At 45.5% G+C, this 27,999-nt stretch overlaps 1 protein-coding gene across 6 annotated transcripts in view; it reads right to left on the reverse strand.

Moving 5' to 3' along the window:
* ATXN7L1 (ataxin 7 like 1) overlaps positions 1-27,999 on the reverse strand; it is a 272,758-nt gene that overhangs the window by 142,108 nt on the left and 102,651 nt on the right. Inside the window, exon 1 of one of the 6 annotated variants that reach the window (XM_055420751.2) lies at positions 947-3,346. The exons of the other annotated variants lie outside the window; for them this stretch is intronic. The gene's annotated coding sequence lies outside the window, so the exon portion shown is untranslated. Of the gene's footprint in view, positions 1-946; positions 3,347-27,999 lie in introns of those variants that run through there. 6 annotated transcript variants of the gene reach the window in all.

Raw genomic sequence — 27,999 nt, forward strand, 5'->3', positions numbered from 1 at the left:
ATCCCAACTGGAGGAACAGGTCTGTCAGAGGTCACCCTAAAATCACATTAGGGTGGCCACTTCAGACTGGCATCTGCAGGAACCACAGAGGGGGAGAAAGTGGGGGACTAACAGCCCCCGGGTGAGTAAAGTAAGCAAACCCCCATGATCTTTGTTTATTGGCTACTATGGTGAGGCTTGTGGGATCTTAGTTTCCCGACCAAGGATTGAACCCAGACCCTGAGCAGTGAAACTCCAGAGTCCTTACCACTCTGGACCACCAGGGAATTCCCCGCTGTGGTCTTTAAAGATGACCCCAGATCAGCAAGGAGTGAGGGCAGGAGCAACCTGGCTGTCATCAGGGTTCTAGGTTTTGTTTTAGGTGAGGAAGGTTTGTGGGTATGTAACCCATGACATGGAGAAGGCAACAGCAACCCACTCCAGTACTCTTGCCTGGAAAACCCAATGGACGGAGGAGCCTGGTAGGCTGCAGTCCATGGGGTCACTAAGAGTCGGACACAACTGAGTGACTTCACTTTCACTTTTCACTTTTCTGCATTGGAGAAGGAAATGGCAACCCACTCCAGTGTTCTTGCCTGGAGAATCCCAGGGGCGGTGGAGCCTGGTGGGCTGCCGTCTATGGGATAGTTGCACAGAGTCGGACATGACTGAAGCAACTTAGCAGCAGCAGCAGCAACCCATGACAGCTTAGACGGTAAAGCATCCGCCTGCAATGTGGGAGATCTGGGTTTGAACCTGTATACTTGCCTGGGGAATCCCCAAGGACAGAGGAGCCTGGTGGGCTACAGTCCATGAGGTCGCAAAGAGTGGGACACAACTGAGCAACTAAGCACAGTACAACCCATGATGAAAATTAACTATAGAAATAAAAGAAGGGAAAAAAGAAAGACCAAGAGGTCTTCAGCAGCCAGAACCCAAAAAATCTCCACCAATCGATCTTCTTTACCTTTTCGATTTTGACCGAACTGCCAGACAACTCCACTGGTGCCTTTCCAGCTGGAATTGCGGTATTCCTCTTCGTGAGAAAGTAAGACATATTTTATTATAAGCCAAAGTCAAATTCCTTAAAGACAATAGGTAATGTGAACCCCAAGCACACTCATTAAATGAAAACTTTGTTCTGTAAAATAACGTGCAAACACTCAAACCTGCACAAAACAAACGGGCAAACACTCTCTGGACACCAGGCGGAGGAAAAGAACCTCGCCAGCCCCTAGGGCCCCTCCACACATCTGTCCTATCCCTTCCCGTCACAGCTCCCCTCTCCTTCCAAAGCAGCCATACTCTTGACTTAAGTGTTTGTTTCCATGTGTTTATTTATGGTTTTATCACCCTAGTATGTATCCTTAGACACTGTCACTTAGCTTTACCCACTTTTTAGACATCTTTTATGCTACTTTTAAGGGACCACTTCCTTCCATCTCTTTCCCTTATCATTTATCTGTTGAAAACTCGGGCCATCTAATCTGCAGTTTCCTACTGTCTGGGTTTTGCACTTGGTGCATGCTAACACATCCAAGTGCATGATTTCTTAATGCAAATAACTTCCCATTAAAAAAAACAACTGGTACACAAGCCATGTTTTTAAGGAGGGCACAAACCACCATAATCGCTTTCTCAGGAGTGTGTGGGCAAAGGGAGCTCTCACAATAGAGGTAATGAGGCAGGGAGAAAAAAAATGTGGTCTGGGGGGAGCTCTCTGTGGAACTAGTGATTTATGAAGTTTTTTTTTTGCAATTGGAAGTGACCGGGGAATGTTTCTCTTTAATGTTTTCCACTATAGTTTGCTTTAGTAAGAAACACATTTGCAATGGGGTCTGGCATCACGTTATGCTCCAGGGTCCAGGGTTGTATCCCATTAGGTTTTATCAGAGACGACTGCATAATAGGAATCTGGATGTAGTAAAAACCTAAGGAATCTAAACCACTAACCAGACTCACCAAATGTAATAAATATAAATGATAGATGAAAGGAAGATAGATCTGGCCATTTACTTACGGTTTGGAGCAATAAAAGCAAGCTTTAAATTTTTTTCTTTCTATCATCTTAGCATGCAGTACTACGAACATACTTATTAGCATTTTCAAAAGGCTTTATCAAATATTGACTTAATAAAGAAGTGTATCCACTTAACGGTGACCTCCAGACACCCCCATTAAGTTCAGGACCCTAAATTATATGCTCCCGGGCTATGGCACCCACACAATTGAGAAAAGAAATGAATGGGGTCATACATGGAGACTGGAGGATTTTTAACACTTAAAATTAAATATGTATGGGGACTGTTTTGATTTGCACAGGAAAAAAAAAAAAGCTCCCAAACTGATGGATATAATAAAAAATTAAAAAGTCAAGGCACTCTTAAAATACACACATTACTATAGATAAAATAGATAACCAACAAGGACCCACAGTATAGCACAGGGAATGAAACTCAATGTCTTATAATAATCTATAACAGAAGAGAATGTAAAAATAAAAATATATTTATATATATGCGTGTATAACTGAATCACTTTACTGTATACCTGAAACTAACACAACATTGTAAACTGACTATACTTCAACATTTCTTTTTCCCTAAAGACAAGAGATAACAATAACAACAAAAAAAGTCAAGGTACTCTTCAAACCCAGTCGGCCTTTGAAACTTCACTACAGCATTGGTTGTAAAGCCACAAAAGGGGCCTAAATAACATCGGGCGGGGGTGGGGAGGGTTGACAAAAGAAGTTAGGCAGAGGACTTAACTGATCCCATTCTGGTTCCACACTCTCCATGCTTCCTCTGGTTCTTTTAGGGACTGTATTTGTGAAAAAAATCAGGAATGTGTATCCTTCTCCCTGCCAACAGGGCAGAGAAGGAGCCAGAGGGTGGCGGGGGGTGGGAGGAGATAATTAGGAACAGGACTTAGTGTAGATTTGACAGCCAGGTTGATTTCTTTCCCGGTTTCAGGAGTTTTTAAAATCTGCTTGCAAGATTGATTTCTACTGTTAGCATGTAGAGGGTAAAGTGATTTCCAACTCTGGTTTTTACAACGCTCTAGGGTATTTCCAATGATTACAATGTGTGTCTTTAAAATTCCCCAAACCAAATTAATCTGAATTCATTGAAAAGGCAAATATGAGTCAAAAGCTTTTTTTGCTTAGTTATTGTCTAGTTTACCTTTCTAAAATGTCTGATACTCCTTGGAATTCCTTCCTGCTTGGGCTCTGTGACAGTGTTACTCAGATGTTTCAGGTCTAACTGCTTGCCTTCCTGGCTGGCTTCTGCGTCTCTTCCAGGCCTCATCTCTGGATCATTAGGAATTCCACAGAGTTCTTTCCTGAACCCTTTTCTTGGACCTGCCCCATTCCCACCCCAGCCCCCACCCCAAAAGCCCTTCATGAACTCCTCAAGATTTCCAATTCCAGCGTCTAAGAGCTATTCGCTGTATGAAATACCCACCATGGGAAATTCCTCAAGGGCAGCCAGGTTGGGGCTCAGCAGCGATGCTCAAAGATAGAGGAGCTCTTGGAAAAGGGGTTGAATCTATCATGACTTCTGGGCTTCTATTAACTCACTTCTAAGGCTGGGTTGGGCTCAACCTAAGCATGTTACATGCATTATGGCATTTAATCTTCACACCACCTCTCCGAGGAAGCATGATTATAGCCATCTTCTACACTTGAGACCTAAGCTAGGAGACAGCAGGCACTAGATAAAGCATCTGGGCTGTGAGCCATCACTCTTCTGTCTGAAGCACTGGCGATCTTAGCCTTTATTTCTGGGCAAACAGACTGGCTGGATCAGGGCCTGGCTGAAAGGTGAGCCCAACACCTACCACGATGCAGAAGCAGCCAATCAAAAGGACAGCTAGTGTGTGTGTGTGTGTGTGTGTGTGTGTGTGTGTGTGTGTGTGTGCGTGTGCGTGCGTGTGTGTGTGTGCGTGTCTGTGTATGTTTTAGAGTGACTCACTTTGCATGATGGCTGTGGTAGGAAGTCAGGTGTGATCACAGGGACAGAAAAATGCACACAGGAATGAGCAATTGCCGTCAGAGCTCACACCACTGGTCCCTGCCTATACATAAAGCCCTATTCTGACTGGAAGGCTGCTGCTAAGTCACTTCAGTCGTGTCCGACTCTGTGTGACCCCATAGACAGAAGCCCACCAGGCTGCCCCGTCCCTGGGATTATCCAGGCAAGAACACTGGAGTGGGTTGCCATTTCCTTCTCCAATGTGTAAAAGTGAAAAGTGAAAGGGAAGTCGCTCAGTCGTGTCCGACCCTTAGCGACCCCACGGACTGCAGCCCACCAGGCTCCTCCATCCATGGGATTTTCTAGGCAAGAGTACTGGAGTGGCTTGCCATTGCCTTCTCCGACTGGAAGGCAGGGAGTTAAAAGTGAAACAACCCTTGAAACTGAAACCAGATTATCCATGGCAATTTATTAAATACCAACGTTTTCTAGGCCTTATTAAAGTAAGTGTTTAGTGTATTTTCTTATCCTCTGACGTTCACTTTTTCACTTGTCAGCACCTGCTGGCAGCAGCTGGAGTAAGCTGGCCAGCTCTGCTGTATATGCGAATCAATTTGATTTCCCCCCAAAAGATTAAAAATCAGTAGAGTGATTTACAAATAAGGCATGTCATTGAAAGCATTAACAATAAGAAAGGGTTGAGGAGCACATGCTATCAGGTCATCACTGACTTCCTTCTACTCAAAGTAAATGATTTCCCCCCCCCCCATTCTTCTTGCCTGCTCTACTGTATGTGATATTCTGGGTGATCAAAAGACTCCTCCTACTTTCTGAAAAATTCCCTCCTCTTTTGGCTTCCAGCATGCTGTCCTTATGCCAGGTTCCTTTCTTGGCTCTTGTGCTGGTTCTATAACTGATAATCTGTTTACCCATCCATCCATCCATCTTACAGATGTTTAATGACCCAATATACCAGGCATGAGCAAAATGATAAGGCATCTTTATGCCTGGTTTTACAGTTGAAAATGTTTTTATATTATTTATTAATTTCTTGCTACTACAACCATGTGAGGTGGCTGTTAGTACCTCCACTTTAGAGGAAGAAACAGGCTCTGAAAGGATCTGGGATTTATTCATACCAGCATAGCCAGCAGGTGGCAGAGTCTGGACATGAATTCAGGTTTTTCTTGCCAGTAATTCACAATGGTACTCTCTTACCTACTGATGGTCAAGTAGAATTTCTAAACTAGTCTCATTATTCCTAGTGAAATGTCATGATACCTATTCACTGCCTAGTCATTAAAACTGTGATAGGCTCTGGGGAATGCAAAGTCTGGGTTCCTACTCTCACAGAGCTTGTGGCCCTGTTGTTATTATTTAGTTGCTAAATCGTGTCCAACTCTTTTGCAACTCCATGAACTGCAGCCTGCCAGGCTTCCCTGTCCATGGGATTTCCCGGGCAAGAATACTGGAGTGGGTTGCCATTTCCTTTCCATGGGATCTTCTTGATCCAGGGATCATACCCGCGTCTCCTGCATTGGCAGGTGGACTCCTTACCACTGAGCCACCAGGGAAGCCAATTGTGGCCTAGAAGGGGAGACATGAATTATAAGTTCACACCACAAACATTTGTTTTTAAGGTATGAGGGAGAGTGGACCAAGTTACGACAATCAGGAAGTCTTCTAAGAGGAGGTAATCATTAAAATGCATTCTGAAGGATAAGTCAGTTTCAGGAAGAGGGGATGAAAGCAAATCATACACAGAGAAGGAAAAGCATGTGCAAGGGCCCCCTGGCAGGAATACCCAGTGTGCTGAGATTTTGAAGGCCAGTTTGACTGGCACAGAGAGACTGAAAGGGAGCCCGGCACAGGATGTAGTTCAGACCACACAAGACTTTGTAGCCATGATAATGATTTTTACTTTTAGCTTCAGAGCAATGGGAAGACACAAGGCAGGAGAATGATATGATTAACTTTTCTGGTTCTCACTTCTGTGTGCAGAATGAATTGCAGAGGAACAAGAGTGGAAGCAGGGAAAAACAGCTGGCGGGCTTTTGCGGTTGTCCAGGCGAGAGGTGATGACAGCTTGGACCAGGGTGGTGGTGGTGGTGGACATGGAGAGAGGAATCCCATGGGTGCCCCCTGTTCTGCTCCAGCCCATTTTCTCCCTAGACCCTGTCACCACAATGTGCTCACGAATTTGCAGTACATGGAAGCTTGTCCGCACTTCGGGGTTCGGCGGGAGTCTCCTCTTCCAGGAAGCCTTCTCCAGACAATGCCAGTTCTCTGAGATCTTTCAGAAGTTGAGTCTGTCTTCTGTATCATTCATTTCACATCTGCTTCTTCTCTATGGCTTGGATGTCCTCTGGTCCATTCGTGAAGATGCCTTCATTTCTCTTGTCTTGCTTTCTCCCTTTAGAAAGTAAATGCTTTGTTGGCATTTGCTGAATGGTATCAACAGGGCTCCTTTGGAAATTACATTTGTAAATGATTATTCATGCCAATTGCCTTTTTTTCCCCTTAAATTAAACACTGGTTACTTTAAATCTGTCTTCGTGATCTTGTTCTATCAAAATGTATGTCCCCATTTTTTCTATTCTTTCCTTTCAACTCTTTTCCATATATCTCCTAGTAGAAAGCAGCTTCGGGGGAATGAAGTAGGGGCGGGGGCGGGGGCAGGAGTGTAATTAAACAGGGGCTATCTGACCAGAATTCCTATACCTTTTAATGGTGTATTTGATTAATTCTTTCCACAGGCACCATTATTCATGCCTTGATGGAATCTCATTTTATAGCCCTTAATACATGGACCCAATTTATCCCCATCACATTGTATTCTAATACTTGTCATCCAAGTTATTAGCTATCTCCTTCTCAGTGTAAAATCATCAGCAAGTTTGATTAGCTTATTCCCTGGGGATGATGGGGGAGATAAGAAGAGACACAGTACAATATGACCACCAACGGTTCGGCATCCTCAAGAGCAGACAGCTAAGCGGAATCCACTTATGGAGCTGGGGTGGCCACATAAGCATCTGTCCTCACCCCCGTGGGAGGTTACCTGTGTGGTACCCAGGAGCCAAAGCCACAAAGGGCTGGCCGCTGTCATGCCTGGTGGTCCTGAGCTGTTATCCTGAGTGGGATCACTTCAATAAAAAGGAACAAGGTTTTCCCCCCTCCTGCTACATAACACCCCCGGACCCCCAAATATCATTCCTGAGAGGCACAGCTCGGAAGCTCCTCTTTATTCCAGAACACCACTGCAGCCTGAGACCCCTGTTCTTCCCCTTCTGGGGACCTGGCGGGCAGACAATCTAGAAGGAGACACACCGGGCTGTGGATCACTCTCTCATCAGTGCAGAGCTGGTTCTAAGCAGCCAGCCCCTCCTTCCTCTTCTCTGGAACCAAGCCTGAGCCTTGGGACTCAGAAGTGGCTTCACTCCTTTCTAAGCGAGAGAGAAGGGACCTGCATGGTGCCTACAGGACAGTGGGATCAAAGCTCACAGACAGTTTCAAATGCCTCTTCCCCTCCCCCACCAGCTGTCTTCCACTCAATCAGGCAAAACCCCCAGATCCTTTGAAAAGCTCCCACTGCCTTTCAGCAAAGGCGCTTTAGCAATCACCCTGGTATTCTCCTGAGCCCAGCAGGAGGAGGATGAATGGGGCTGTCTCTTTGTGGTGGCACTCCTTCAGGAGGTGGAGCCTCACTACCCTCCCTTCACATGTGGACTGGGCGTCATGACTCCTTCCTAAAGGACGGAATCAGGCAGGGGTGACTGACAGTGAGTCACTTCTGAGATGAGCTCATCAATGGCATTTTGACTCCCCTTCCTTGTCCTCAGGTTGTTGGTTCTGAGGGCAGTGAGCCTCTGCACTGTCAGCAGCCGAGGGGGAGGCCTAAGGTACTGAGAGCGAGGGACCAAGGCCTCTGGCCAACAGCCAGGTGACTGAACCACCTGGGAAGTGGGTCTGCTCACACCACCAAGCCTTCAGATGACAGCGGTTCTGAACGACAGCTTGGTGGCAACCTCATGAGAGACTCTGAGCCAGAACCACCTAACTAAGCCACTTCCACATCCTGACCATAAATATTGTTTGGTTTAAGATGCTAAATGTTGGGGTCATTTGTCATGTAGCAGTAGGCCACTAAACACTCTCACTACCTCAAGCTCAAGGGAGGCCCTGGTCCCCTCCCTTCCTTCAACTGCCCTCTCAGGTTCCATCTCGATTTTCTCTGAATTCAGGGAGTCCGGTATCCCTATGGTACCTCTACTGGCTCATCCCTGGCCTTTACTGTGTGTCCTCACGGTCTCAAAGGCTCTTTCCCCACAAAAGGGGGACACAAGGGAGGAGACCCCCCAAGCCTGGGTTTGGAATTCTAGCTCCTGGCCTGCCATCCAAAGTGACATCTGGAACTAGAAGAATGACTCTGCAGAGAGCAGCCTTCCTCAGGCCATGAAACTCCCTCTTGTTTCTGAACCCGGTGGGGCTTAATGACTTCACTCAGGCTGACAGGCAGCAGGAAAAGACTTTGCAAAATAACGTGTTCCCTGATGTATCATATGCACCTCTCCTGTACCCTTCCTGCTCAACTGCAGCTTCTGCAAAAGGTCACATCTCATTTCAACTTTACAGTTAAGCGCATCTGACACCAAGTGTGGATTCCACAACTGGATGGAGACGCAATGTGGCTTAAATGTTGCAAGGTGCGCCTCTCTACCCCCACCCTGGCTGGCTGTGTCCTGTTACAGCCATGAAAGAGGAGGCAATTCAATTCTTGCTCCTCTCATAATTGTACAAGGGACAGAATGTAGTTTTTGATTAAAAAAAAAAAATTCAGGCATCTCTTCTATCTGATCAAATCCTATCAATTTTATATCTCAGTTCTACAGGACAAGGTCAAACAGTAATAAATATCCATCTTTTGGAAGACTTGGAAAAGTGGTGCATGCATGCTAAGTCGCTTCAGTTGTGTCCGACTCTTTGCGACTCCATGGATTGTAGCCTGCCAGGCTCCTCCGTCCATGGGATTCTCTAGGCAAGAATACTGGAGTGGGTTGCCGTGCCCTCCTCCATGGGATCTTCCCAACCCAGGGATCAAACCCATGTCTCTTGTGTCTCCTCACTGGCAGGCGGGTTCTTTACTAGTAGCACCACCGGCAAAGCAGAATGGGCCTCAAAGCAGTGGTTCTCAAAGTATAGCCCCTTGGGCAACAGCATTAGCATCACCTGCAGACTTGGTGGAAATACAAGATCTCGGGCCCCACCCCAGATCCACTGGGTCAAAAAGCTCTGGGGGTGGAGCCCAAGCACCTGTATTTTAACAACCCCTTCTCACCCCCTGAGTGAACAATTCTGATGGCTAAAGGCTAAATATCAATGATTTAAAGGATTAAATATCTCAATTATTCATTCATTCATTCATAAGAAACTGACTGAATGCTAGATACTCTGGGGCAACAGAGAGGAATGAGAAGGCACTCCTTCCTCAAGGATCTTGCAGTCCTCCCTTCCCTGGCTTTGTGACAGAGCTTGAGACGAGAGCAAAATTCAAAGACACTGATTCAAGGAATGGAAACCACTCTTTACATGTAAAGAGCCTTTTCAATGGACAGGAGGCACACCAAAATCGTTTTTTTCCCCCCAGGAATGATCATCTCAAAATAGGAACTTTTCTAAAGTAAGTAAATGTGTGGGTTTAATATATCATGTACAGCTGGCTCAGCCTATTTTAGCTTAAAAAAAAAAAATTATGTGATTTCACCATGAATGAAATGCAGAATTACCTTAAAGATTCACTTAGTTTTGTGCCTGTCTTTTAATGAGAAAGCTATTCTGTTCTTTCATCTTCCATGAAATCACACTTCCTTCCCTTTCTCTGTAAGTGTAAGACGCCTTACTCAGCCTTAGAGCTAAGATGTATCTATTGTGCTTCCAACATTTGTTAATTCGTTTGTTCCTCCCCAACCTTATCAAGTAGATGCAGCAAACATACAGTCTGTAGATGAAGAACAGAAGCTGGAAGAGGCAGGGAACAGGAACCCAGACCCATCTTTTAACCCCATGAGAATCACAGTGTGCTGTAGGCTAAGCCCCACGGGGTTCTAGAAGACAGCTAGTATGAACCACTGGCTAAAACTCACTTGGCTGGTCCAGGGCAGGCCTTGTGCTTGTACCAAGGGGCTGACTGTGTTGCTGGTCTGCAGACAGCTTTGACTTCTTCCATGGAAGAAATTTTAAATGTTACAGTTCATGCTAGTTTCTCCTTCAGAACCATGGATACTGAGGAGCTGGCCATAAGCTCCTTCTGGTCACCAGCATCAGTGGCCTGTGTGAGAATCTGCTCCACACTGAGCAGACTCAGCTCTGAGAAGATGCTCCACATCTGCTCCTGTCTCAGGCGATGCTCGAGGATTCAGTGAAACACTATTGGGGCAGATATCCTCCCTGTGGTTAGGGATGAACTGGAGTTAATCCAGCCAAGACTGGGCTCAGATACTCTGGCTCCTGCAGGGATGAAGGGTGTGGCCACAGAAGAAATCAAAGCTGTCTGGCAGGACCAGCAATACAGTCAGCCCCTCGGTACAAGCACAAGGCCTTCCCTAGCCAGCCAAGTTCACTCACCACACTGGCCCAGCCTTCACCTACTGGGTGTCACAGCTCACCCACGAGGCACCCAGAGGCATTAGGAGACCTTTTCTGCCTACTGTATTCTTGGGAATAACCTGGTGACTTTAGTTTCATGCAACTGAGAAAATCTGAAGTCCATGTGGGCTGTGTAGAAAACTGTGTGGTATCTTTCAAGTCACATACAGAGCATGCATCTCGAGGTGAACCCAAATGCATCCTCCATTCCATTGGCTTTCTTTAATCAAGGCTTTTTAGAACGTCAAGCCCAACCCTTAGTTCTAATTCAGGGGTGCCTGTTGGCTTCTGCTGAGGCACTGATTTGATTAGTGGCATTCAGTGGAACTACAGACATGAGATGTTGAGCTTACAAATGTGTGATTTATTTCAGAATTCTGAAATGAGAAACACATCTATCGATGGCGCACTGAAGGCTGAGAGATTCTGAGAAAGCATTTCATGCATATAAATGGCACATGCAGAGGGAAAACAATGTGCTCATGGTCACAACCCGGAAGCTGGGGACCACCCCACTGTGTTCTCCACCCTCACGGAGTGCTGGCTCTGCAGGAAACCGCTGGGATTAGACGAGCCTGCGTTTGGACACCCATATGCCACCTCATTTATCTACCTGTGACAGGGACAGCGCTGGAAGAGAATCAAAAGATGACAAATTGCTTCTTGTTTTAAAGGAGCTGTTCAGGCTGGGTGTACGCCCAGGGGGAACCAGGTTTCATGCCAGCAGCCATCACTTCAACCCGTTACGAGGCCACATCTTGGCAAGCACCAACCAGCAGATGACTGCTGTCTCCTTTCACCAGTGGATTTAAAGACACTTGCTCTGAACACCTGAAATCTAGTCATTCTGAAGATGTGTGCAGCTCAGAGCAGACCTGCCCACACGCTGCTGTGAGGCAGGATGGCAGACATTAGACAAGAGTTCCAGATGAGAGGGTTTTTTTTTTTTCCCCATGTTGAGGCAGACAGATAACAGGGGAATGATTTTGCAGGATTCCAGAGCAGAGACACAGTATCAGCAAATGACTGGAAAAGACTGACTCGTATAAGACAAGGAGATAACAATTTCTGGGATAGTAGCCACTGGAATTTGCTTTTGTGGATACAGACCCCTCCTACCCCCACCCCTACCAAGCTTCCAACTTCCCTGGGAGCAGGGAAGGGGTGCATTGGGGTTTCAAGACCTGAGCAAAACGAGTCCTCCACCAGCCGTTCAGCATATAGCTGGTGGTCCAGCCAAGGTGGGATATCCTTCTGGCTGTGACCCTTCTTCCTCTGTTCCAGCAGATGCTTCCTCTCTGAGAATGACCACATAATTCATGGTTGACATACTCAGTTCTCTGGAGGTGAACATTCCTCAACCCATCTAGTTTGTGTTTCTTCTCTGCCATTCACAAGGCTGGAGAAGTGCCTCACTATGCTTGTGTATACAGACGCTAGGTGCCCTGACAGTCCTCCTGACAATCTTTGAGACAGGTACTAATATTGCTTGCATTCTGTAGATGGGGAAACTAAGACACGGTGAGACTGAGGTCACCTAGCTGGGCAGTGGCAGAGCCACAGTCATGTCCATACCACTTGGCTGCAGGGTCTGGCTGCTTCTAACCCCTCCCTGCATCTCCAACACAACCAGTCTTCAAATACAGCAGCTGAAACCCACATGGGGACTGGTTAGATAAGGCCTCTGGAGTTCAGTATGTGCCAGAAGCAGGAGCACGGAGCCTGCAACGTGAAAAGATAGAGGCTCATCTCCAGCCCCCTGACCGCTTTCAAAATCCAGGCCAGACGTCCAAACGTCTATTTTGTGTTTGTTTGTTTTGAACATTCCACCACATTGCCTCAGATGCTTCATGATTCTCTCTGTTCTCCTTCTTGAGGCAAGCATCTGCCTCATTCCCACACACCTCCCGCCTCTGGCAATCCTCCTGCTGCCAGTGACTGATGCCCTCTGCCTCACCTCATTACACATTTCAGCTAAAAACTCCTATTTTCCACATGACAGTGAGGTGTATTTATAGCATGAGTCACATGCCAAGATGTTCTCAAGATTATCATCTTGAATAATATTCATGGTGCATAGTCACCATGCCCATTTCACAGATGGGCAAGGAGAGGTGGGAGGTCACAGCAAGGTTGCCAAGGAGTCCTAAACTGCCAGGTCTCTTAAGCCACTTACGTATCATCCTCTCTCCAGACTGCTTCCTCTCATCTTCCTGTTTAACACTTATCGAAGGCCAGGAGATGAGAGGCCCTCAAGATCAAGTTGTACTGTATCTGTGTCTGCACTCCAGTTCCCGGAATACTAACAAGCAATTCTGAGGTCCAGTGGCAGGAACATCAATGCTCAGATTTTTGCCAAAACCCATTCTCATCAGTAGGTTTTACATGCATGAAACACGTATGTGGAGTTTTTGGTCTGTACAATTCTCTCATCACTCGTTATAACTAATCAGAATGCTGAGTGGATTTATTTGCATGTAGATCACAACTAACTAACTGCCTTCAACGTCTGCTGAAATGACCGTGACTTTGTTCTGAAGGAATCTTCAGGCCAAGAAACGAAAAGGCATATCATAACCTATAGGCAGGCTGAATAACATTTCTTTGGAGTCAACACTGTTAAGATTGTTTTTAAAATAGTTATTAGAGAAAGCTCAGATCTCAAATGAAAGAGCTATAAGAGAGTCAGAAGATGTGTTCATTGCCTGGAGCTGGGAATTAGAAATACAAAGGCTGTCAGGTTCATAAAAGGTGAATTTGTCTCCAATTGTGGACATACTGTTTGGTGGCCTCTGTGTATTTTTCTTACTGGGGTCTCTGTTCATGGCAAAGGCACTGAGGTGAGATATGTGATGTTAGGAAAGTTGCTAAACTTCTTTGAGCTTCCAAACCTGGGAAGCCAGCCCCCGCCAGTCCACCTTACTGAGCTGTTACTCAAATCAAAATGAACACGCTAGGAGAGGGTGCTTCGTAAATGGCAAGATGCTGTAGCTGTTTCTAAAGATACATGATCACCCTCAAAAGGCGGTAGTGAGAACAGAAGCCTCTCATCTCTGTTTTCAAAGGAATCACCTTCTAGAGATACTGCTGAGAAGTGGCATTTGGGAATGTGACGGCGGAAGACAGTCTCCATCACAGGATTCAGAAGCAGGCAAGAGCGCACCATTTCACTCATTCACCACCTCTGCTCACGTTCGCCCTTGAGCCCTTATCTCATCATCCAGTGCGATACTTGGAGTACTTATAAGGACCCAGTGGAGACTCATACACATGAGACACACCAACGGATGCCAATCTAAAGATTTCAGTTCCTTCAATGCAGAAAGCTTGTCCACGGGAAAGAAACTGGGGGGATTTCTGGGAGCCCAAGTCTAGGGTAACCAGCTGACTTGAACTTCTGGGTCAAGCTGGTCAGTGGACCTAAGCATCGTATTTGAATATACATTTTGCCTCCTCCCCGCTGGCAGGGAACACAGCATCGGAACTAAGGGAGGTCTGGAGGAAGGCATATGTGTCTCTGTGTTTTTAAAGAGTTTATCCCTAGAGATTTATAACCTGGGCATTCCCCCGTCTCCTTTTGCTTCTATTAGTTTCAATTTCCCTAGTTGACACCATCTTCTCACCATCAGGAATCCAACAGAATCACACCCCTTCTATTTTTCCTGCGTCAGATTATCGCCTCTAAGATATCTCCCTGATCCCTGTTGGTGGCTTCCTGCCACTAGCTAAATCTTCTACCTAACAGCTCGAGGCATTCAGTGCAAAACTGCAGCCTTCAGCAGGACTGGGGCCTGGAGCTGTTGGGCGTGCCCTGTGTGACATTCACCAGGAACACACATGTGCCGCAGAACTGCGGTCCGAATCGAGCGCTGACTAGTGCACGTAGCAGGGAAATGGCATTTGGGGCCACTGAGGAGACGTGATCGGTGGGGATTTCCCCTTTAAAAACTTATAGCAAAAGCCTGCCTGAGACCATTCAATATTCATAAGTGGAAAGCAGAGATGGCGTTTCTGTTCCGCCAAGAGCAATAGCTATTTATCACAGCAAATGACTGAAATAGTTGTACGTACAATGCTTTACTCAGTGCTGTAAATTACGGTATACAGAAGATTAAACTTAAGCCTAATGCTACCCTTGAGCTTCAACAGCTGAGTCCTATAAATGGATACCCGTTAAAAAGAGAATCTTTTTCCTGGTTACTGTTTAAAAGGGTATCTCTATTAAAAGCTTGTCTTTGACATAAATTACCAGGAAGCCTGCCCCTGGCCCCAGGCAGGCTCTTCCTCAGGGCACTGACTCACAGAGTCACACCTAAATGACACGATGACAAGCCTGAGAACACGTGCTGTGCTGACCTCCAGAGGGATGGAGTTAAGAGGGACTTTACACAGGCCTGAAAGAACTCTGGGCCAGGGCAGGGCTCTGCAGGGCCTTAAGGTGATCTTTATGATTAAAATGATCCTGAATCCTACCACTTCACAGAAAATGCTTCCAAAATCTGCTGTTCTGTGAAGTATCAAGGAACACAGACCTGGAGCCGAAGCCCCCTTTTACTAACTACATTTCATTCTCCAAGCACTTGCTCCTCAAAGTGTGGTCCGTGGACCAAAAGCATCAGCATCACCTGGGAGCATGTTAGAAACACAAATTTGAATTTGCATGGTAGCAAGAAACCCCCAGTGGGCTCACATGCACACTAAATTTTGAGCATCAAGGGATAAGTAAGCAGGTGTTAATAGGGAGGAACCCCTTGATTTTCACACTGGGAATCATTACATGTGACAAATGGGGTTTATAGGAACAGACACTAACACTGGGCTGTAGGATTCTGAGTTCTCTTTGGTCTAATCCTACTTCAGAACATTTTCAGAAACTTGAGAGATTTTTACGAGCTGGGAATGAAAGTATCACTCTGAACTAGACAGATGACCCAAAACACCCCAGGGTATAAAACAGAGTGAATTAGCAAAAATTCATGCTTTATTAATCAGTCAGGATGCCTCTAATCCTCTTGTGAGTTAGGAGGCTGAGAACACATGGCAGTGTTTTGAGCCAGGATTTAAATTCTTTGTTGTAATTACCAGTTGACTTTAAGTATGTAAAAATCTGTGTTGTTTGAGAAGACACAGATACTGAACAACTGTATGAGAAAAAAGTTATCACTTGGTATGCATGTTAAATACTTAATGGTAGTCACTAAATAGATTTAAATAGACTAAGAGATAAAATAAAATCTATTGTGACCAAACTAGCAGAGGGGAAAATGTTGAATGTTAAGAAAACTTCTCTAATCTAATGGAAGGCAAGAAAGGAGAACAAAAGCAAATAAAATGCAAGGTACACAGAACACAAACTGAAAGACAGAAATAAGCCCAAATATATAAAGTACTCACAATAAATGTAAATGGATAAAACTCATCTATTAAAAGACACTATCGGACTGGATTTTTTAAAAAGCCACCTATATACTGCTTACAAGAGAGACACCTAAAACAAAATGAAAAGTTGAAAATAAGACTGGAAAGAGCTAAGGCAAATACATATTGACCAAAAGAAAATTAGGTAGCAATGTTAATCAGATAAAAATAGGACCTAAGGCGAAAGCATTAATAGGGATGAATACTCCATCATTAAAATGACTTGAGTCATAAACTTATATGTATCCTTGAACAGCAAGGAGATCAAACCAGTCAATCCTAAAAGAAATTAACCCTGAATATTCAATGGAAGGACAGATGCTGAAACTGAAGCTCCAATACTTTCACCACCTGATGCAAAGAGCTGACTCACTGGAAAAGACCCTGATGCTGGGAAAGAGGGCGTGAGAAAGAGGGTGATAGAGATTGAGATGGTTGGATGGCATCACTGACTCAATGGACATGAGTCTGTGCAAGCTCCAGGAGATAGTGAAAAAGAGGAAAGCCTAGCGTGCTGAAGTCCATGGGGTTGCAAAGAGTCACACATGACTTAGAGACTAAACAACAACATCCAATAGCACAGCCTCAAAACTGTACAGCAAAAAGTGTTAGAGTTTCAGGAGAGACTGACACAAAAGCATCATAAGAGACTTAAAACTCCCTTCTCAGAAATTACAGACCAAGCAGACAAAAATGCAGAGGATATACAAGATTTGAATAACAAAATAAACAATGAATATATGGAGCCCGGCACACAACAGTGAGATCATACAAATTTTCCAATCACGTATGACATTAAAAAAAATGCCAGTGTACTCACAAAGGAGGTCCTAAGTTATAAAACTTACTTTTTTTTAAATAAGTTTAACGTATGTTAAACTTACCCTTATGCCTTACCCTTATAACATAACTTTCCCTGGTCATCACATATTAAACTATAAATCAAAAATAAAAATAGTAAGGCCCCCTCACCAAACTTTACATTTGGAAACTAAAACCACACTCCTCAATTACTACTTGGCAATGATGTGATTTTTTTCTACATGTGGCCTAGTTGATCTGGGACCAGGTTAATTTATATGAGATTTGTCAGGGGTATCACCAGAAACAGGAAACTCCCCAAGCCATTATAGCTTCATTATTTTGTACTTTGAACTAAATTCTAAACCAAAGGGGAAAAAAAAATAAACCAAAGGGAAGGTAAAGTACCTGACTCCAGGAAGAAAAGAAAGGACGTGCCTGGGTTAATTATGACCTAGTCACACAGCCCCAGAAGCTGCTGTTGGCTTGTTCCCCAGACTGTGCCCTGTTCCACCACACTATGCCCATCTCCTGGGGCTAGACCAGGAGACTAGCCCAGTTAGCTGCTACTGGCTGGATGCAAAGACTGTTCTAGAAGGGCTCCAGTCACCTGGGGAAAGGTGCTGTTCAATCGATGTGGCATCTTACAATTAAGAGGGTCCTGGAACTGAGCAAATTCCTAGTTAACAGTGGATATGGGACCTTCTGTCTGCCAGGAACTTCTGAGAAATGATCGGGGAATGCTGCACAGGAGACACACACAAAACAGATAGGTCTATGTGCCCCTGGGATAGAAAGTGGTCCCCCTGAGAAGTCCACTGAAACCAACCCCAAAACAACCACTTCCTCTGGACTGTGAGGTCAGTTCAACCCAATTCCAGCACTGGCTGAATGATGAAAGAAATACTAGAAAGAAAAAATACCAAACAACCTAAAAAGAACAGAATGTGGGATGGGGTGATACTGGTCAAGTCCCACTGACCACAGGTCTGCAAGTTCTGTGGGCCGGTGGGGGTCGGGGAGTTGGAACAATAAGAAAATAAAAGAGAGGACCACAGCTCTTCTGCCTGTGTTAGGGGCACCTGTGGTGATCAAAATAGCTCAGTGGTTTCCTGGCTCACAAATATGACCAGTCAGAGTGGGGGCAGCTCTCAGGGGAACTCGCCCTCCTGTCCTGGGCCTCCTCATTGGTCTCCCAGCCCCTCTCAAACATCATCAACACCGCCCCACTTTACAGAGGCCCTGAGGCAAAGGCTCGCTGTCAGGACGGAGGCTCCCCACACCGAGGTGAGTGTCACAGTGGTAAGAGTATGACAGGGGAAGCTGGAAAAGTGGCACAAGAATTTTCCAAGCTGCTGTCCAGGTCCTGCCTCTTTTAAAGAACCAATAACTTCATTCACAAGCATCTAGAGAGAGTGCCACCATCAGACGATGCCTCAGAGTTGGCAGGCGGGTCCTTGAGTCAGAGGGTCAGTCAGGGCTAGTGTCAGGGCACTCTCACTACTTGGGGATGGCGCAGCCGGGCTCCTGGGGGAGGCAGGCACATTTGAGAGGACGACATACGGGGTGGGGACAGCCACCCGGACAGACAAGCAGAAAATCACAGCCACCACACGAGGGAAGCCACATTCATCTTAGAAAGAGGCCTCAGGACTTTGAAGAAATAATTCCTGTGAGAGAAAAGCAAAGCATCTATGATGCTAATAAACAAACAAATAACAGGGTTAGTTAGGAAGCAAACCTTAGACAGAAATCGGTAGTTCAAGTTTTCTAAAATAAAGATTAGAGTTACTTTCTCAGGTGGGAGGAAAAAACCAAACACGATTATTCATTCCACGTGAAGTAAGATTCATCACAGTGAACTGTTTACTTAATCTTTCATCATTTACTCCCTTCAATTTACATTTTCTCCCGGACGTATTTATTTCCCATGTGCCTTCTATGCAGCATTCCCCAAAGTGCACTTGTTTTCCAGAAGTGCCCGGCCCCGTGAAATAGCAGTCCTGGACAGACTCTTCACTATAGTATTTCCTTGATTTCAGGGTGCCATCGATTGGCAGAGGCCACATCAACTTACTAGCACCTTTTCCAGAAGAGAAGAAAACCTGCCATAGTAAATATACACAAGAATAAGAAGCACTTTGACTTCAGAGACAACAGAGCTTGAAACCTTCTTTAGAGACACCCCCTACCCGGCCCCAGCATCCCCAAGTCTAGCCTATACACTCCTATATGTGACTCTTTGGGTGGGACCTCACCGTGACCCCAGGCAAAGCACTCAGAATCAGCTCCTTGAGCGAATACTCCTGACGCTCTTCCAAAAGGAAAACTGATGGTGGAGTGGCAGCTTGGATGGGAACTGGATTTTAGCATCAGGGAGAGATGTGAAAATGAAGGAGAGTCAAAACCACCTTTGAAAACCCTTCCACTCATAAAGTACAGTAGACACAGTTTCGGGATGGGAGACTTTCCACAGCCAATTTCTCCTCCAGGATTGGAAAAGATGTTTGTTTTTCTGCTTGGGGCACGGATGAAGGAGTGCGCTTGCATCTGGAACCACATTACTAACAAAAACGTTCATTATTGTTATTATTATTGTCACTCAGTACATGCCGGTGAATTCAGATAAATTAAGAGCGATGGGACTCCAAAGCAAAAGGGATGCATTTTTGTTTTTACTGCGAGACCTCTGAGTGCTCTGATGGGCTAACAGGTGCTGAGAACCTCCAGAGAGGAATCTGGCACACAGTCTTTTCCAGGAGTGTGTGTGTGCCCAAGCCACAGCTCTCAGTGAACGGATGGACTACTCCAGGGAGGAAACACTGCTGCTCTGCTCACTGCCCCAGATGGGGGCAATTCCAAAATGACCTTTGGAATCAGCGCTGGCAACATTCTTCACTTGGATTTAAATAAAGCGATGGCTGTTCCCCTAATTTTCCTCGGTTGATACAGCTCTGAGGAATGGAATGGAGCAGCCCATATAGCAAGGACAAGCCAGAGATGAGTCAGTAGCCCGGGGTCATGTTACAGTGACAGCCTTCCAGAACTCGGCTGTGGTCAGGGATCAAAGCAGCAGCCTCTCCAGTGCAAAGTGAGGCAGGACGGTTCCCCTGCATCAGCTGCACCTGAGCAGAGACAGTCCTTCTCTTTCAAGGAGCAACATCTTCTAAACGAATGTGTTCGCTTACCTGTGGAATCTGGCTTATTCCCAACTTGGAAGTAAGTTTTCCTTCCAGGCTTGCTTTTTCCCTCCTTCCTTCCAAAATGCATTTTTTTAAAAAGTGTTTTGAGCAGCAACTGTAGATCCAGCATTCATCGTGTTGACTTCGGGAACACAATGGTGAGCACTACGAAAGGGCTCCTCAGAACTCCTAGTGTGTGCCTGCGTCTGTGCGTGCAATGGGGGTGGCTAAGGAAACAGGCATTTGCAGTAGTTGTCATACATGCTAATGCTGGTGAAGCGGGGAGTGCCAAGAGCAATTGAGTTAGGATTAGAGGAATTCTTCCTTCTTGCTGTCTGTGTACCAAGTCAGGAAATGTCTCCAGGCTGGGACGCAGGGAGGCAGAAGACACAGTCTCAGCCCTCGGGAGCTGAGTACCTAGAGCTCACAGGGGACTGTGGCACGCGACTGGTGGGACGCAAAGGGCACAGGGACCAGCTGACAATTTAGTTGGATAGTAGCTGAGCTCAGCAGAAACGTGGAAAAACACTTGGGGTGTTACTAGCTTAAAAAGAGGTTTATCAGTGATATGAAAATAAAATCACCTATACTTGGAAAAAAGAAATCCCAAGATATCGAAATGGCTATTGTCGAGGTCAACAGCATCCTTCGGTGGAAATCTAGTGACCTTTTCTCCTCTCGCTCAACCACTTGGCATTTGATTGGCTCTACAAACACTTTCTGCTCTTGGCTCCCATGTTGTCATCCTCTGTTGCTTTTCCCATAGGTCACTGGCTTTTCCCCTTCTAACTAACTCTAAATGTTGACCTTCCCTTTTACAATGTAATCCATCAGCAGATGCTGTCAGCTACATTTCCAAAATAGATCTCGCGTTTACCCTTCACTATCCACCTGCACAGCTACGCCTCAGTCCCTTCAAGGTCTCCCAGACTCCAAGCAGCCAGAGGGACCTTCTGAAAACAGAAGCCAGACTATGTCTTTCCCTCATGCAGGGTCCTCCCGTGTCTTCTCACCACACCCAGAATGAAGCCCCAACTCTGGGCTCTGCCCTACAGGGCTCTGCAGTCCTGCTCCCACCCACCTCTCTGAAGCCCTCAAAACACCTCACCTGATGTGCTCTTCCTATGGCTTGATCTCATTTTCATCTACGTTATTTAAATGATCAGAACGCAGGCTTCAAGAAAGTTACACTCTAGTCCTGTACACCACTATTTATCTGCAGCACCAGAACAATGCCTGGCATATAACAGGTGCTCAATAAATATTTTTCAAATAAATGAATGAATCAAAGCTATGTGACTCTGAAGAAGGTAACCCAAGAGATTCAGCCTTCAACAAACAGGCTTGAATGAGATATAAGAAGAGGGGTTTTTTCTTTCAAGTAAAAATGAATTCAATAATACTAAAACTATGAAGATCCTCTTAATCTATCTCTAAATTTGAGCTGAATCATTACCTCTGCTATTTGTCTACTTGTAAAATTTACCTGATTCAAAGAAACGTGCAAGAAAAGGGAATTCCATTGAATTTAGAGGAAATTATCTACTGTTTTGGTGGCGGGGGTGGGGATCTCACGGATCTGCTCATTTGTTGGGGATGAGTAAGAAACTGCAGGCAGAACTGATGGTGGTACCTGTTCCACCTCTCCCACAAGCTTGCTTCTTTTTACTTTTTGATATTTAAAGGTCTATCCAAATGCCATGACTCTCAACACATGGGCTGTAATCAGTTTATTCTTCCATTCTGATTTCCCTCCAAATTGTGCCCAAGTTTTTCACCTATGCCAACAAGCAGACGTTAGAAAAATGAGAGATAGGGAACTCAGGTGCCCCCAAACACCTGCATTTATGCTCTAGCATCCTACAGGGGACCAAAACAACCTTTCTGTCTGGAAGTTCAGTTATGCTATTGCAGGGAATTTGAGACCCAAAACATTAAATCAGTAAATTGATCAAGAGTCAGACATAGGCTGGAATCCTAGTTCTGTGACTTACTTACATCAGTGAGATCTTGAGGAAATTTATTAAATCCTCTGAGTCTCCCTGTCCTAGGGTGTGAGCAGGAACAATGGGACCAGAGCACCTTAGGGTGGCAGTAGGATTAAATAAAAAAAATCTTAGCATATAGAAGTGCTCAATAATTGTTATTGGTACTTCTTGTCTTCCATTAATAGATTAGAAGAAAAGCTAGGGTTTGGGACCAGGTCAACCTGCTATATTCTAGATACACTTTTAATTCTAATTTGAACAGCAGCAAGTTCAAAAATATAAACATTTGAAGGGGCGCAAAATGTGTTCCTACTTTGTTGTAGATTTTTTCAGTTGCAATTCTTGATATAAGGTATCACCATTTGTTAGTCCATGATTAGTTTTGCTTTGGGATCTTCTTAGAATCAACTGTAGGAATTTCCTTAGGATCTGTCCTATGGTTACATTTTACTGGGGAGTATGGAAAGATGAAATAAGAAGAAACAACCACAGACATTGTTTCTAACTGTAAGGAACCCCAAAGGTACATCAAGCCAGGAGTTAATTTTAGATCAGGGATACATTCATCAAATTAAGGTTAAAAAAAGAATCTCACTAACAAAATCAAGTTTGCACAGATTCACTTGATCTTGCCAAGTCTTATTAGTTAATACTGCCGGACTTGACAAAGAATATGTTCAATCTGACCAATTTCCTTTAATTATTTTATTTGTCTCTGGTGTAAATAATCTAGTTCATAAAAAACAACTCACAATAACAACAGAAATTTAATCTCAACAAACAAATCCCACTTAATTGACCAAAAACTTCAGTCCTACTCTGTGGCAATCTACACCTTCGGAAAGGAAGTTCTGGCAGGATAATTAGCCAGTGATGACACCCTGGAAGCCCAGGGGCACTGACCTTGGGAGGGACTCCCTTTCTCAAAAGCACAAATGGTTTGTTTCCTCCTCAACTAGAGGTCACCCCGAGACAGACGAAATAAAGAGAACAATTGCAGGAAACCCTGAAACCTCATTAATGAGGCCTCCGTGTGTGGCACTGCTGGGCTCTGCTGCTCTCGGTCCCCACCCAGCAGAGGCATCTGCATGTGCAGGCGAGGGGTGGAGGTGCCGGCCTCAGGAGCCAGCTGCTGCCACTCGTTTATTTTGTGGCTCAGCCCCTCTGCTTTCGCTCACAGTTCATTAAATTCTACTGCTTCACCATCAACATGCAAAACAGCCACTTGAAGGGCATTCAAAAATATAATCAGAAAAGGGACTAAAAGGCCCTCTCTAAGAAGGGAAAAAACTAATCCTATCTTGTCTTTTGAATGACATCTAGGTTCTTTGGTTCTAATATATATTTAAGTAGCGGTGACATCCAAGGAATATCTGTCTGATGGTTGGGGTGTAGGGCTGTGTGGTTCTCTGCTTGGACAGTGAGCACCAAAAGTGGCTGAAAAACTCTGAAGGATCTTTGTATACGAATGGGTTATTTCTTTTGCCACTTTCCCCCCGGTTTTTTGATTTTGAGGTGGGAAGGACTGCAATTTTATGGACTTCAGCAATCTATCTTGTTTTATGCTTTGAGTATGACCATGATGGGGAAATTATCCTGATGACCAGCTCACTGGAGGCTGAACTAGTAAACTTTCCACATGCTACTGTGTGGTTCCAGAGAACTGATCTCAGGGCTTAGTGTGCCCATCCACACACATATTTGAATGGGCAGGAAAACCTGAATACAGAAAAGCACAGAATACTACCCAACAATCGGAGATGTTATAATTCACAGCAGTGGCTTTCACCTGGGGGTCATCTTTGTCCCCTAGTGGACACTGTTTTCACTGTCATGACTGGGGGTGGGGGCAGCTACTGGCATCTAGTGGATAAAAGCTAGGGAAGTTGTTCAGTATCCTACAATACAGAGGACGCCTCCATAACAGAATTTTCCAGCCCCAAATGTTAACTGTGCTGCTGCTGAGAAACTATTCTTTATGGTAGTTTAATATGTAAATATATTAGGAGATAAGGACAGAAAAAAATCATACTCCTTTCGTTTAGGCAAATCATACAATTTCATAAATGTCCAACCCAATTACAAAAGCACAGCTAGAATCTACTTATTATTTTTCCCTTTACTTACAATATTTCAAATTGATTAAATATATGTAACTTCTATATGTAATAAAAATATTTTTTCATTGTAGGTACCTTGAACCTTCTAGTTTGGAGCTTATATACAGGCTTATGCACACAAATGGGACCCCATACACACACACACAACATACACAGAGGACTCTTCAGAAGAAACAGCACTCTGTCTGCAATGAGGTTGGGACCCACAGTACCGACGCAGAGAAAGTCACCAAGGCCACCCTCACAGTGCACAGTAATCATACATGAATATCCTTTGGACAAGAATTCATTATAAATCTCTAGCTTATCACTTGGTTAATGAAAGCGTAACTTTTTTTAAAAAAAGCAAACTTTGTTCCACCACTGTGCTAGAAGTACTTTCCACATGTGAGCTCCTTTAATCATCAAAACGATCTGAGGAGAAAAACTACAATCCCATTTTAAGACTAGGAGACTGAAGCACAGAGAGGCAACGTAACCTGCCCAAGGTCACACAGCTAACAAGTGGCAGAGCTGGAACTTGAACCTAAGGAGACTCACCCCAGAGAGGCAATTCCCAACCACGCGGCTCCCACATCGTGTCAGTGCATCCAGTCACAGCTTGGGCTGGACAGCTATGAAGGGTAAGGATGTCGGCTGAGTGGGATCAGTTCACCCAAGGAGAGGCTTTTCCTGTTTCCCTCTTTTCTATCGTAATGCCTAAATAACATCATCAACTCACCTAAGAGACTTTAGAAACAAACCAATCCCTCAAAATTGTAATCTCCTGGGCAGAGGTTTACAAAGCATCTAAAGGGTTGCTATACAGAGGAAACAGACCTAAGGGGCCCACACAGGTGGAGTGGCACAGCCACTGGCACAGCCCCAGTGGCCTGGAGAGAGCCCCCGCCAAGGCCAGGCAGAGGTTCTCCTGCGCAATGGGCACATGCCTGCTTTTTATATCAAGGACACAAGCTTGGGGCACAAAGTCAGGAATAACAGGAAAGCAGCCAGTCCTGGGAGTTGGGGGGGGAGGTGGCCAAGGCTGGCTTGACCCAGGCAGGGACCCCAGAGAGATACTGGGAGCTTCATGGTGTTTCCAAAAGAGCGGACACTGGAGCTCAATGTGAATGTAAACCTTATTTGTAAAGGTGGATCCTCAGGACTCCTGGCAATGTAATCATCTTTAGGCCAACAAGTCTTGCCTCCAAGAGTGTGGGAAGCCAAAGATGAATCACAGGCCAGAGTCCGCAGGCTGACCTCCACGCGCACATCCCCCGAGACAGGGTGAGAAACGAAGGCAGGAAGCACTTGACTGAATTGGTTTTCCCATTTTTCATAAGAAACATTCAATGTAATAAAAAATAGCCACACTTTATTGACAATAATAGCTACCCTTTCTTTATTTCCTTACTATGTGCCAGGAAACTGCTTTATCACTGTTTCTCACAGTAACTCTGCAAGGCAGGAACTATCGTCTTCATTTCAGAGGAAAATGAGGCTCAGAAAGGTCATGTAATTAGCCTGAGGTCTCACAGCTAGGAACCCAGGTCTGTTTGACTCCAAAAGTTACAATTTTTTCCATAATCGCTTTCACTCTTTCACATTATCATCAACCTCCAAACTCCTCAGAACCAACTGCCTAAATACACACACACACACACACACACACATATACTTCTTCTATTTAACTTAACCAGGCTACTGAAATCTTGAAGGCTGCCATGCACCCATCTCTGAGTATGCTGTGATCCTTAAAATCAGGCACCAAATCCCAGGCACTGAGAATGAGGAAGTTTCCAAGAGAATACATAGCCCAGTCCCCTGTCACTTAAAAAGGTAAAGAGTCTGGGGTCTTAGAGCTGGGTAAGGCCGATCTTGGACCTGGCCCCTGGGCTGTGTCCCTTCCACTGCACCTCAACTCTGCTTTCCAGGGCCAGTGCCAGTGATGATGAATTCATTTCTGGGTGCTGGGAATACAGAGCTGAAAGGGTATATTAATACATCTCTGGTCCCGAAAGGATCCTCGAAGCTGGTGGATGTAACTGAGACAGCCTACGGGTAATTGAAGTGCAAGGCAGGAGCCGGGGAGGCATTCTATGAATATGAAGAGGGACAAGCCGTGTCCAGCTGGAGCCCACGCAGAGATGCCATGGAGAGAAGAGAAATGAACCCATGCTCTGGGTGTACCGCAGGAAAGAGCCTCTCACCAGTCATTTCGTACCAAACCCCCCTGTGGCAGGCAGAGCACTCATTTTATAGACCAGGTGGAGGCCACCAGCCTGAGGTCATGTAGTTAATAAGGGAGTCATGTAAAATGCTCTGTCTGCCTCCAAAGCCCACGCTCTCTCCACTATAACAAACTTCAAATGCTGCTCTGAGGAACCCCGGCGATTGAGTAGGCCAGGAAAGTGGCACTTGAGCCCTCACCCCAATTTCAACCCCCGTGGCTCTGCTGGGCATCTGTATTCATACTGGGGTTCTACAGACGAGATTCCATTTGAGAGAAAACTCTGCAGCTAACATGATCGAATCTGAAGCCAGGTATTATGATGTGCTCCCTGGCAAGCAAGTGGGTTCAGGCACTGAAGTCTGGGCTAGGACAAGAGAGGCCTGGGAGCCACACAGGGAGGAAGTGAGGGACAATGGATATGCCAGCCAGGGAAACACGCACTTCCCTCACTCAGGAGCTATGCTGCCTGCATTCAAAATCAGGCCCTACACCTGCTTAGTTTTGAGACCCTGGGTAAAGCCATCCTAAGCCTTTGCCTCCTCAAGTTCAAACGGGAAGTCATATTGGTACCTATTTAGTGGGGGCATTGAGAGGATTACGTGTTCAAAGATAAGGAAAGCATCTAGTACAGTCCCTGGTACCTCGTGCAAAGCCATTCTCATTAACTTGTTGATTACAGCAAGGCGAGTCATAGGAGGAAAAAGAGCAAGAGAAGAAACACTGTGATACTGTAGGAGGAATTCTTAGGGCAGCTGAGAAATCCTCCTCGCCCCTTAAGGGTTGCCCTGGTTCTGAGCTCTGCCTTGTGTTCTCCTGCCCTTGATGAACGCAGGTGAGAACCTGTGGGATACATACCTGACAGATGAGGGAGGCTTAAGGGCCTCCATTTGCTGAGCTGTGGTCGTGTCCTACCACTGCCTGTCAGCTGCTTCAGCAAGAAGCTCAAGAAGACTGGGTTTCAGGTGATGAGATCCGTAACCCCAAACCCCCAAACTAATTTACTGCCATTGCTCAGAGCAGATGGCTACAAAACCCTCGGCTGTGCCCCTAAGCTCAACTTGCTCTTGAACCAAAAGGCCCAGGATAGAGGGAGGCATGTGTCAAGGGAGCCAAACCCTAGCCCTAGAAGTTCTCCTTCACTGGCTATGTGGGGTCTTGCCTTGGAGGAATTCTGCAGGGCACAGTGGGGGTCCAAGGTGCCATATAGGTTCTTCCTATCAGAAACCATGCCAGTGAATTAAGTTCCCAGAGAAGATTTTGATGGCTTATGGGATTTTTCCTTGTCTCGTTCACTGCTGTATCCCAGCACCCAGAACAGCAGCACATCCTAGGAAAGAATGAATGATGATCCCTTCCTGCATCTTCATGAGACAAACAGGAGCCGGGACCACAGAGCTTCCATGGTTGCTCCCTGACCTGCCAGCTGTGTGGGATCTTCTTGCCACTGCTCTGCTACTGACTCCCCTATTTGTCACCTCAGCTGGTAGCATCAGCACCGCGCCTCTGACAATCTGCCTGGGAGAGGTTTGGCCTTTTCTCTCCTCCCGGCGGAAGGGAGGGTCATTTACTACAGGACATCCAGCAAGAAGGTCAGCGAGTGCCCAGCACACGACTTACTCCTTTTAAGCTCTATCTGCCAGAAATGAAAACGTTAGAGCGGGAAACGCCCACGGAAGT

Source organism: Moschus berezovskii, chromosome 3 (genome assembly GCF_049115385.1).
Source record: "Moschus berezovskii isolate FMDL1 chromosome 3, NW_MosBer_1.0, whole genome shotgun sequence".
In the NCBI taxonomy this organism is placed as follows: domain Eukaryota; kingdom Metazoa; phylum Chordata; class Mammalia; order Artiodactyla; family Moschidae; genus Moschus; species Moschus berezovskii.